Genomic DNA, 13,143 nt, shown 5'->3' on the forward strand with positions numbered 1-13,143 from the left:
GTCTCCGAGGAGACTTCAAATGAATTTTAATAAAAATTTAATAAAAATTGATTATCTTTGATTTTCTTTTTATTCGTCTGCTTCTCGTCCTGGTCTTTTTACACGTCTGTTTCTCCTCCTTGTCTGATAGTCGTCTACTTCTCTTCCTTGTCCAATGCTTGTTTACTTCTTGTCCTCAACCTTAATCCTGAAATCCAGCAGCTTCACACGTCCATTTAGTCTGTTTCTTATCTTTGTCCTGTAGGTACCTTCTGTGTCGTTATTTCTCTATAGTTTCTTAATATTCATTCTCTTCCTGCTTCCGCCCTGACTCTTTCTTCTTTTTGCATCACTTCCGCCCTTGCCTTCTTCTCCGTTCTCTAACACTCTTTAAACTACCATTCCCACCATGCACTGATCTCTTCTTCCTGTGTTTGTCTACTGCTGCCTTCTGTTTTGTCAGTTCCTTTCTTGTCTTTTAATTCAATTGTTTATAAAGAAGGCCAGTGTAGACTAAATAGCAATGGCGCCAAGGTCGTCTTTTGCTTATCAAGTAAGTTATTTTTAAAGTTTCTTTTGCGACCTCAGATTTAAATAGTAGTGCTGGGGGGTGGTCTATTATTTTTAGCAGATTGCAAGGGCTCCAGTCTAGTTTAATTAATTATATTCACTTATATTCACTTTTTATACTTTAATAATTTACAATAGATTAGTCTTTAATGTCCATCAAATCTTAAATTCCAATATATAAACTTCTAATTTCTTATTTGGATTTCTCTTCTTTACTATCTTCTTCTCTGTTCCAAATGATTGTTTAACAAAGTCCTTCCTTCAGAGTCGCAGGGGTGGTTCCCTCCCCCCCTTTTTTACCTTGAAGATGGAATTTCTTCTTTCGGGATTGCAGTCCCCTTATCTCCAAACAAAAAGGAGAGTTCTTCTTTCCAATTCTTATTAAAAATGGGGTGGAGGCGGTTGGACGAGCTCAGCTGAGCTCGATCCTATGGAGCAGCCCGCTCCCCTTTTGGCAACTTCAGACCCTCTTGGACTCCCCCCTTGAGGGAGGGAACCACTTGGGGTCTTCAAAGTGCCTAGGGGATTTGCGATCACCTTTGCCATCAATCCGGCTGAAGGTGGGGAGCTAAAGCTCAACCTTGCTGCTACAACACAGGTCCTCCCTGAGAGAGCTCTCTCTCAGAGAGGCATCCCCATCGCCATTCCCATCTATCTGAATGGGGTGGGCAAAGCTAAAGCAGCAATGGGTCTCTGACCACAACTTTCACCATTCTTTCTTTCTCTTGTGCTTGTGAAAATAATGGTACTCCACCAACTATTGAAGGCACAAGCACAACTTGTGAAATGGGTTGTTAAATTGTGGTGCTGCCATTGTGGTTATTTTAGTACTGATACTATTGTGTGCTGAATCAAAGCGGAAGGGGGAGGGAAATAAGTCATAAGAGAGAAGATGATCTGATTGACCATATTTTAGCTGCCATGTAGCTGAGATCAGCCATAATGTTGTCATGTATAATAGATGAGTTCTGATACAAATGTGACTGTGTGCACATTAGTTTGATTATATCAAGATAAGGATAAAGATCTTGTTGTACAAGGCAAATGGTTAACTATTTGCTGCTAAATAAACTCAAAATATTTAATAACTTCTTTTTAAGAGAATAAATGAAAACAAGGAATAAACAGTGCTCCCCTCCATTGCCATTAAAACCTTTGCCAATGCTGCCAGTGATCGAAAACTCTGGAAAACTTAATTATTTTACGTAATGGACTTATTACAAGTAAGAAATTTGATGAGTTCTAACAAATCAATTATAAGAGACCAAACACTTGACAAAGTACAAGCAATATAAAAAATACTTGGCTACAGACAGAACAGATCTTGGGTTTCGCTAAAGAAATTGTACAAGATGCAACTAATGTGATGTTATCACAATTTTTGAATATAGATGTTATAATAAAGGAAATATTGTAGAGGTTTTTGATGTTAAAACAATTTGGTGTTGGTATTGATTAATATTGTGTACAGTACCACAATCACACCAATAATAGAGACCAAAAAAATATATTCTTGATGTCTTGGTTTTTAGGCTTGCTCCTGGGGTTTTGGGGGTGCTCATTCAGAAAATTGTATTGGATAGGCTGCATCCACTCGCAGATGGTGATAGTAGATGGCATACGTTCTGTATATCAGAAACTAAAGCTGATAGGAGGAAACTAGTGTCATTTTTGGAATGAGCAGGTGAAATTTACCCAGAAACAAGGCTAGCATTTGAGGCACCAAAATGTGTGTTGGCCAGTGTAATTGATTTCTCCCAGGGTCAGGTATTTTCAACCAAGGGCAGACGGAAAATATTTTGTCTCAGGTAAACATCTGTTCTGGCTGACAGTTCAACCAGGTTGCTCTCATCCCCTAGCATGTTTTCTGGGTTTTAATCTTAAATAACGAATAGGTCAAATAAAGTGATCCTTATTTCATCCAACTTCATGTGTCTGGTCTCAATATTTCAGAATTGTTCATCAGAATCCCAAGTCTTTATGTGCCCATTAAAGATCCCCTGTCTCTGTTTTTATGTGCCTTCAAGTCATCTCCAGTTTATGATTATCTTATCACAGGATTTTCTTGACAATACTTGTTCTGCTAAAAAATATTTCAAAGCCTGCTCTCACATAGTCCAACACTCAAGCCACTACACCACATTGGCTCAACTGCCTACAGTAACATAATTTATGAAGAATAATTCACCCAAATAGTTATGTTATATTTTCACATTCACCAAAGTTCTGTTAAGGCATTAGGTTTGGAAAGAAACATGTCTGAGGAGCAGCTTGGCTTTGTGTGGAGCATCACCCCATGAGCAAGGACACTGAGAGATGGGCAAACAGGGTCATTGCTTTGTTGCTCTTCAGATGAATCATAAGGAAAGTGAGGAGACTCCCACCTCCCTTATTCACCTTTCAAATTGATAGGAAATTTTAACTTTTGTGTCAGCATTACACATTGCCCTCAAGGCTACACTTACGTGCAAAAATGTCAGAGTGAATTGTCCAGAACACAAATAGAGCAGGAAGTGTATCACAGCAGTTTCCCATGATTGCAGAGGGCATAAACATTCTAAACAATTATAGCCCTTGCTGCTGGCTGTTTCCATTAGCAACCTGGTTAACATGACATTCTTCTAAGACTTAGCAGAAGTATCTTGGTTATTTTGATAAATTTTAGCCTTGCAAATCAAGCTCCACTCCAAACCCTTTCACTGCTACTGTCGTATATACTGTGGGACTGGAGTCTCCATGATTAGAAGCAATCATTATATACAAAGTAACTTAAAGACGGAGACCATTTTTCTATGAGTAGGGATTTCATTAATTAAAGATGCTTTCTATTGATCATATAGGGAGTAGTATATTGGATAGCCATTTTAAGAACTGGTATTTTATTTAAAATCAAAAACCTCTTTCCCCAGACCTAAATAAAATTCAGCAAATCACTGTCTGTGTGTACAAAACAAATAGGGGTATTTTTTTCCTATTTGAGCGAGTAATAGTATGCCGACAAAGATACCCAGGGCATGTTCCCTATTTGTCTCTGTAACATTTGGCAGGAAGAAAACACATTTGCTGTTCTAGGTATACATCAGAAATGGATATTGAAAGTAGGCTGAATCACACAATGTATTCACTGAACAGAAATTAATTATCACCTTAAAACAACTGCTTTGTTGTTCTTTGAGTTGGAGGTAACACTGGGCATGGTGAATGGAAATACTATTGAGTTGTAGTTTTGATTCCAATAAATCTCACATTCTCATCCAAATTGAACTAATTCAGATGGATTTGACAGCTGTTTGGATTGTGCAGGTATACCTCTGCAGTGGATCGAATGTCATTGTGAAAGTTCATTAGCAATGTCTGTTTCAGAGGACATTGCTAATTTGGTTGTGGGTCCAGGGCCATTTTCTTGTATCTGCAAGTCACTCTAGGCTGCACTCGCTTCCAGAGCAAAACAAAATACAAACTTGGTAGTGTCTGAAAATCATCATCTGAATTTGACAAATGGGTTTGTTAAATGAAGTCGGGAGTGCTTCCTGAAGAAACAACTCAATTTTTTTTTTGCTAGAAAAAGGATAGTCATGGAAATTCTAGGGTCAATGAGCTTCCCATAAACTGAAACACACACACACACACACACAGAGGGGGAGAGAGCCTCTGGATATAGAGGCAAGATGGTGTGTCTCCAAAAGCTGGCACATAGAGCCCCGTGGTAGTGAGAGGAGATCCAGTATAGTGTGGTGGTATAAGCATAGGCAACAACTCTGAGGACCAGGCTTTGAATCTCCCACTGCAGAAACCCCTTGAGTGATTTTATCAGGACTCTTCAGCAGAAATATTTATTCTAATATAGCACAGGGACAACTCACTCTTTGTGGCTTTTTTGTTTTTACTTCCGGAAGGAGAATGGCTAAAACTCTTCTGGTGTTGTCTCAAAGTTTTAAGGAGGTGCAGTTACATCTAACTCTGTTACTGTATGTGCAACATAATCTATCCCTACTAATTTTATTATTGTTTTTATTTGCTATCAAGTCAACTTCAACTACAAGGACTCCATGAATGGAGAACCTTCAAGAACCTCGATCATCAGTTGCCATGATCATGTCTTAAACTCAGGAATGTAGCTTCCTTGATTGAATCAAACCACCTGTAGTATGCTCCCCTACGTTCCCTTTCTGTTTTAGTTAAAGTTCTGGCTTGATATGCTTTAAGTCATTTATTTGTCTTTTTAAAGCATTCCATACTATCTATAGATGTCTCTCCCAGCACTACATTTCAAATGAGTTGATTTGATGGTGGAATTTCACCTACATAAGGTTACACAACAGGGACATGATCTTGTTCTCTCTCCCTTGATACTTGATTTATGTTTGGAGGTTTCAGCATGTGCAATTAGGCAGAGCCCATCAGTGTTATATGCTGATGATTTTTTCTTATTTATCTCTTGACTGAAATTTTCATAAAAGATTCAAAGTCTATAAAATGAATCAATATTTTGGGGGCTCTTTCTGGCTAGTTTGTCAACTGGTTCAAATCAAACGTTAGGCTGTGTTGTCAAAAGCTTTCATGGCCGGGATCACAGGGTTGTTGTCCTTCGGGCTGTGTGGCCATGTTCCAGAAGTATTCTCTCCTGACGTTTCACCCACATCTATGGCAGGCATCCTCAGAGGCTGTGAGGCATGGATAAACTAGGCAAGGAAAGGAAAAAAACGTTAGGCTCATTGCGAATAATACTACATATCAGCCGCTTTCCAGCTGGTAGGTTTTTTTGTGTTGCCCAAGAACTATTAGATATTTAGGCCTACTGCTGGCCCTCCTTATCCACAGAATCTGCATCCATGGTATCAACCATCCACAGCTTGAAAAATATTTAAAAATTCAAAAAGTGAACCTTGATAATGAATACCATTTTACTACATTATTGTATATAGTAGGGCATGAGCATCCATGGATTTTGGTACCCACAAGGGGTCCTGGAACCAGACTCCAGTGGATACCAAGAACCCACTGTATGAGTTCCTCTGGCTATGATGTAAATTTATACATGAAAGCTGTTCTGCATTGTTTGCACAAATATTTCTTGATATAGATAGGTGGCAACAAATAAAGCATTTGGAGTAAGGTTAATATGCAGAAGATGAATGTTCTACTGTGCATATTGCGTGTTCTTCAGACTATTGGATAGTATAGTACTCATTTCCCCCCATAAAGTTATTATTGTATTCAGTATATTTTATATGGGGATCATTATCACCTTGTTTCTCACACAAAATGATAGAACTATTTTTCATGAGGTTTATTTAATTCCCCATATTTGGGTTAATATCATAATCCATATCTATCAATTTGAATTTTAAAAATGGCAAATACAGTCTAATTCACACACTTCTACTTGGGCAAGCTTGGAATGAACTTACTTGGACTTCTTTTTGTATGGGCTGACTTGTGTTCTGTTCATAAATAATAAAGTAAGTTTCTTCTTTCAGGTTACCTTGGAGTACAATTTTTTATCAATTACAATTTGATTCATATGATGATGTTAAATTAACTATGGGATAAACTGCAGGGTGCACGATAGTCTATTTTATGGAAGAACTGTGTTGATTGTGGGATTTATACTTTGAATCAATTGTTACATGCAAATTAAGAATTGTTGCTTTGTTCAATATTGCAAATCACTTGTTGGTCACTTGTGAATGCATGGTGGCAATATTTACAGTCATAACACTTTTTGGTTCCTATATATGATCATCAGCTTTCAGAGCTTCAGTCATTCCTCCTGTACTGAAAGTATTATTTATATTGGAGTAAATAAAACCAACCAGTTTAGATTACAGTCTGTTGGAAGAGACTAAATTTGATGTTAATAAATATAATGGAATGAAATCCAGAGTTGGAACAGTCTATCAACTGATATGATTAATCACAGAATTCAGGATACAATTTGGTCTCACAGCCCTAACTGAACATGCCAATGTATACTTACTAGTTTTAATGCTTGCCTTTTCTTTGGATTATAAAATTGTCAGCTAGAAGTCACCATAACCTATACAGGACTATGATCATTATAGCCACAAATTTCCACACATCACAAATAATATGAATTTTAAAAAAACCAAATATCACTGTTTATGACACTTCTTTTTGATACCCAAAGTTAGAATCTGTTTTCTACAGGTTTCTGGTCTGCCTTTACTAGAAGACATCCAGCAAAAGCTTGACAAGAATTTAGGCTATACAGATATCAGATGAGTAAGCTCTGTGTGGCTTCTTGAGATGTTCCTGGAAAATGACAGTATTTGCTGCTTTATCCTTTTGAAATTTATGGCGCTACAGTACAAAACAAGCTGAAATTGCACAAGACAATGGCTTCAGGGTGCCACTAGAAGAGGTGAGGGCAACACAGATTGAGTATTAAATCACTATAAACAACACTTTAGAAAGTTTGAATGATATAGCCAGAACTGATCTGTACAGCTATTCTTTTGCTCTTTCCCTTCCTAGACGAATCAATAAAATGCTGTAGCAAGATGGAAAGAAATATATGAATTCTGCTATGAAATGTTATTTACTATTCAGGACCCGACAACAAATATTTTGAGAGATTTCATCCTTTTTCTTTTAATCTTCCCTGAACTACTTCACCCAGACATGTAGAGTCAGAAGAAAACATGGAATAAAGGTAAAGTAAAATTAACGAAAACATACATTTCCCGTATTATGAGATATTACTGAACTCTAATAAATTTCCAAAAATAAGAAAAAACTGGAGCATTGATTTAATGCTGGTGATCTTTGCTTCTTCCAGCATGCTGACATTTGTCCACCTGTCTTCCCAAGATATTTTCAGGATTTTTCAAAGGCAACACTGATGGAGTATTTCCAGGAGTTGAGTATGACGTCTGTAGGCAGTCCATGTTTCACAGAAAAGTCACATTCTCTCAGTCTCAGAGGAAGACAAAGACAAATCCCCTTTGAATAAATCTTGACAAGAAAATCTTGTGATAGGTTGCCTTAGGGAAACGTTTCTCATCGTGGAGGTTGGGACCCCTGGGGGGGGGGTCATGAGGGGGTGTCAGAGGAGTCACCAAACAATACCAGAAAACACATATTTTTGATGGTCTGAGGAACACCTTTGGCAGAGAAGGCTGAAGATCTCTCCGACTGTTCTCTTCCTTTTTGGAAATAGATGGCGAATCCTCTCTCCAAACGTATTCAAATTTGGGTGTATTGGGTATTTGCCAAATTTGGTCCAGTGAATGAAAATACATCATGCATATCGGATATTTACATTGCGATTCATAACAGTAGCAAAATTACAGTTATGAAATAGCAATGAAAATAATTTTATAGTTGGGGGTTACCACATTAGGAGGAACTGTCTTAAGGGGTTGAGAACCACTGCCTTTGGGTCTCCCTGAGTCTGAAATGATATGAAGGCACATAACAACAACAATCCTAATTAATCATTAATTATACCATTCCTGGAAAGTAAGATGCTAAAAACCTATTTGTGGTCCAAGAGGCTTAGCCTATTTCATTTTGGCCCCTTACTACTCCCATATTGTGTAGACTTGTTCTAATATGTGATTGTTCTGACATCCTCATGCTATCCCAACCTAAGACAGGACCTAAGCTAAGGGGAGGGCAATTTCATAACCTAAGAATAGTTCAATCCAGACCACACCTCACAAAATAAACAAGCACAACTCATTGGCTCAAGGTTTTTCTCTGTGATGTTCTGAGATGTGCTTTCATTGTTCATTAGGATCTTGTTTGTTTGCTGAATTTATTGTCTGTCCTTTTATCTCAGGATTGGATTGAAGGCAGACAAAGCAATGATTTGTTGCCATTGGAAAATGTGAATGAAGCTAGTATCATCTCATTTATTGGCAAGTATTGTAAAGAACAGTGCAACCATCCTTGTGGTCCAGTGCAAGAAGAAATGGATGATAATTGTGGCCATGCCATTCCTAAATGCAGCTAAAGTTCAACAGGGGCAAGACAAGTTAATAGATGAGTTGGAAAGTAACAGGAGGAGCTGGAAAAATCCTGCCCAAAAGACTAGAGAGTCAATAGTGCTGAGGTAGATATAACAATGGCTTGACTCAGTATAAAACAGCTTCCTGGGTGATGAAAAATGCTGATAGGAAGATCAACTCATGAATTCTGAACAAGAATTCTATGAATGCCCTAGACAGCTAAAAAGACAAATAAATGGGTCCTAGACTGAAGACTTTATCACACGAGTGGCTGCAAGCATTGTAGGATATTTGCAGCACAACTGATCAATGGAGCTCCATGTGGCACAGGCTGTTAGTAGCCAGCTGCAATAAATCACTATGACCAAGAGGTCATGAGTTCGAGGCCAGCCCATGTTGGAGTGAGCATCTGACTGTTAAAATAAAAAATAGCCCTGCTTGTTGTTGACCTAAGCAACATGAAAGATAGTTGCATCTATCAAGAAGGAAAACTATGTGGTGAGACTAATTTAACTAATTTACAACACCATAAAAAAATCGCCCAGCAGCGTTTGGAATGAGAAAGTCAGCGTCACAGTGGATGATGAAGCAGCTGCTCCCCCTGTGGCCCGAATCGAGCATACCCTCAGGAAGCTGGAAGCTGGAGAAGGATAAATTGCCTCTGTGGCTCTGTCTCTGTCTCTGAATATTTGCCATATATGTGTACATTGTGATCTGCCCTGAGTCCCCTTTGGGTTGAGAATATAAATACTGCAAATAAATAAATAAATAAATAAATAAATAAAATGCCGCCCATCCCATGACACATACTCACTGGGGAGGCTCCATCAACCAACGGTGACATAAACATCCCATGATATTTGCACAGAACAATGGGGTCACTGTGGGGAGAAGTCATGTGGTGGTACTTCACCATCATATGTGGCTGGCTGCGGGTGAGGTGGGGCATGGGGCAACAGGATTGCCCCACTGCCCCATGCATTTGCCACAGAGGCTGGCAAATTGCCCCACTGGGGCTCATCAATACGATGAGGTCCTAAATCAGGCGAGAATTCTTCCTAGAATGGCTAAAATGAGGCTGTCATACTTTAGCCATATTAGGAAAAGATGACTCACTAGAAAATATGATAATGATTGAATAAGTGAAAGCAGTTGGGGAAAAGGAAGATCACTTTCCAGATGGATAAACTCAATCAGAACAGCAACAGCCATGAGTTTGCAATAACTGAACAGGGCTGTTGAGGACAGGATTTCTTGGAAGTCTCTTATTCATTGGGTCACTGTGAGTCAAAGTCAACTTGAAAGCAGTTAACAACAAATGTTCCCATTATCCCTTTGCCATGGCAACATGAGGAAGTGTTCACTTCCTTTCAATGAGAATAATGTCACTTTGGTTGCCCTTGGTATACAATGAAGTCAAATCTGCTCAGTAGTTGTCATTGTATCTCACTCCCCCTTATATTCCCTGATGGGGTAGGATCATGTAATGCTGCTGACATTTTTAAAGCAGAAAAAAACAACAACAATATTGCTTCAACCAATGATAAGAAAACACCCCCCTTACTTTGGGTTTTATCATGGGAAACTTCATCCCTCTTCCCCACATTTTTGTTCATGTCTAAAGATTTTTGAAGTTCTTGTCTCTGCCTTACTTAATTAACTGTCACTTAATATGAGGGCTGGGACCTGTGAAATCAAAATCTGTGGATTTTGATAATGGTAAATAAAACTTTCTGTCAGAAGAAACACACTGATCATTCATTCAGTAACTCCATTGAGACAAAAATAGATGTGGACACTCAAGATACTGTCAATTAGATGAAAAATTTTATTAGGGTATTTTTTAAAATTCTTCCTATGGAAAAAATCAAGTGGTTTACACTATACAAGTATAATAGAAACCATAACTCAAACAACAAAGATTCTGCCCTAGAAAATGTATTTTTGTAGCACTCTAAGTGACAGAAAAGGATTTGTTAAAAAGCTGTGCTCTGCTGCTGTACATGTTGGGAATGGGAAGAAATGCCTATTAATATGAATTCTGCACAGAGGGCAATGCATCTTATTGATGCTTTTGCTGTGGGCTTCATTAAAGACCCACAAAGTTGCTGTTTTTTAAATAAAAAGTTATTCAGCATACTCTCAGTCCTTCTTTTCCTGTATGTTCATATATATGTGATGTATGGATTTCACCAGCAAAATATCTGAGAAGTGGAATATTTGAATTGGAAAGGATATTCAAGTCATAAATTAAACAGCAGCTCTTTTTGATCATTTACTTGAGAGAAGCACATTTACATTTTCAAATGTGATCATTTATTAAAGTAGTTTGGGCAAAGGCATTGAAAAAGAATTTGGCTTGCCTGTCAGAGCTCATGCTCACAATTTCATGACCGTTATATCCTCAAGAATCAATCTTTGCATTTATTTATTTTTCTCTAGCTCTTGCTGTAGATCTTTTATTTTTTTGTGCATGTGCAAAATTATAATTACTGGAAATTGTTTTTGATGATCATCCCCAAGGCATACAGTGAGTTAGCATCCATATTTAGAAATTCTAGCTTAACCCAACTGAACCATTACAATATTTTTCCTACTTGGCCTCCATTATTAGATTGTAATGATTCTTTTGCCTTTAGCTCTCTGTACATCTTAATTAATGCCTTAGGAGAGAATGTTGTATTGCTTTTAATTCTTTGAATGTGTGCATAAACTCTTGTCACTGGAAAAGTAATAAATAAATTTTAAAAATCTGCATATTTGCCAAATTAACACAAATGGATATTGACCCTTTTATGATTCCTTTAAGCTACCTTGACATTTTTCTCCATCAAAAGATTCATTTAATGGTATAGGGAAAAGCCCCAGACATTCTTTATTTTGTTTGTTGCTGGATTTTAGTCTCAGCAAGCTGGAGAAGGTAGTAACACACCACAAGAGAAAACAGGTCATTTTAATATATGCAAGGAGTCTCCGGTGGCCTAGGGGATAAAAGCCTCGTGACTTGAAGGTTGGGTTGCTGACCTGAAAGCTGCCAGGTTTGAATCCCACCCAGGGTGAGCTCCCTCTTTCAGCTCCAGCTCCATGCAGGGACATGAGAGAAGCCTTCCACAAGGATAGTATCTCCTGGGCATCCCCTGGGCAACGTCCTTGCAGACGGCCAATTCTCTCACTCCAGAAGCAACTCTGGTTGCTCCTGACACGAAATATATATATATATATATACACACACACACACACACACACACACACACACATATACAGTAGAGTCTCACTTATCCAACATGCGCTTATCCAACGATCTGGATTATCCAACGCATTTTTGTAGTCAATGTTTTCAATATATCATGATATTTTGGTGCTAAATTCGTAAATACAGTAATTACTACGTAGCATTACTGCATATTGAACTACTTTTTCTGTCAAATTTGTTGTATAACATGATGTTTTGGTGCTTAATTTGTAAAATCATAACCTAATTTGATGTTTAATAGGCTTCTCCTTAATCTCTCCTTATTATCCAATATATTCGCTTATCCAACGTTCTGCCGGCCCGTTTATGTTGGATAAGTGAGACTCTACTGTATATATATATATATATATATATATAGAGAGAGAGAGAGAGAGAGAGAGAGAGAAAGAGAGAGAGAGAGAGAGAGAGAAAAGTATCTTGTGGCCAAAAAGGCAAAAATTTATCTTTTCCATTTGTCTTTTACTTTCCTTGCTTACAGAAACAAAGTGGCCTTCCTTTTTGAGAGGGGAGTGCTATAAAATCAAAACACATATGCATGTACATTGCATACATCAATAGTAATTTCTATGTTCTGAAAGAATGCATGCATGGCATTTGGCAGGATTTGACTTGGGAACTTTGACAGGCTGAAAGCTTTACCATTGGCATTTATGTCACATAAATTTAGAACATTAATGATATTTCAGATTTTAGGAGTTGCACATAAGCAACTGAGTATTTTAAATTAATGTTTCATTTTTATTCACCTTGCCAGAAGAAAGAACATGTTTTTAATTGCCAGATAATACAAAAAGAAGGAGGTGAAATGACTGAGAAGAAACTCAAAGCATTTTGTGGAGAGAAAAGAGGAATGTATTGTTCATAGCTTGTATAATTAGGCAGTGGTTATTCTAACGTGCAGTAATTATGTGTAGTACAAACAAAAGAAAGCTTATAGTGGAATATCATAAAAGTATTCCTTTTTTCAACCCAGCTGTGATGGTTGGTTAGAGGCAGAAATTAAAGAAGTGGTAAATGTTCAGTTCACATGGTTTATTCACACTAAATTGTAATTGTTTAGTTTGTTTTAGCAAAATATTTCTTTGTTGCTCTGAGCCTTCAAGTTTACAATTTATGGCAACCCTAAAACAAACCTATCACAAGTTTGTTGGTTTGTTGTTTTACAAGGCTTGTCTGATGGGGTGTTTATTGGCCTTTCTGTCCCTCTGAAGCTGAGAGAGTTTACCAAAGATCACCCAATAGTTTTCCAAGGCTGAGTAGGCATCTGAACTCTGCTCTCCAGAGTCATAATCCAATGCTCAAAACACTACACCATGCTTGCCCTTCAGGAGTTCATGATGAAAATATAAATAGCTAGAAAATATT

The 13,143-nt window shown here is 37.7% G+C and overlaps 1 long non-coding RNA gene across 1 annotated transcript; it reads left to right on the forward strand.

Moving 5' to 3' along the window:
• The first annotated feature begins 1,068 nt into the window (after positions 1-1,068).
• On the forward strand, positions 1,069-11,308 carry LOC134298343 (uncharacterized). The gene is made up of 3 exons (XR_010005372.1): positions 1,069-6,934; positions 7,048-7,225; positions 7,352-11,308. It is a non-coding gene; the product is annotated as an uncharacterized LOC134298343 (long non-coding RNA).
• The last annotated feature ends 1,835 nt before the right edge of the window (positions 11,309-13,143 follow it).

Source organism: Anolis carolinensis, chromosome 4 (genome assembly GCF_035594765.1).
Source record: "Anolis carolinensis isolate JA03-04 chromosome 4, rAnoCar3.1.pri, whole genome shotgun sequence".
Lineage (NCBI taxonomy): Eukaryota > Metazoa > Chordata > Lepidosauria > Squamata > Dactyloidae > Anolis > Anolis carolinensis.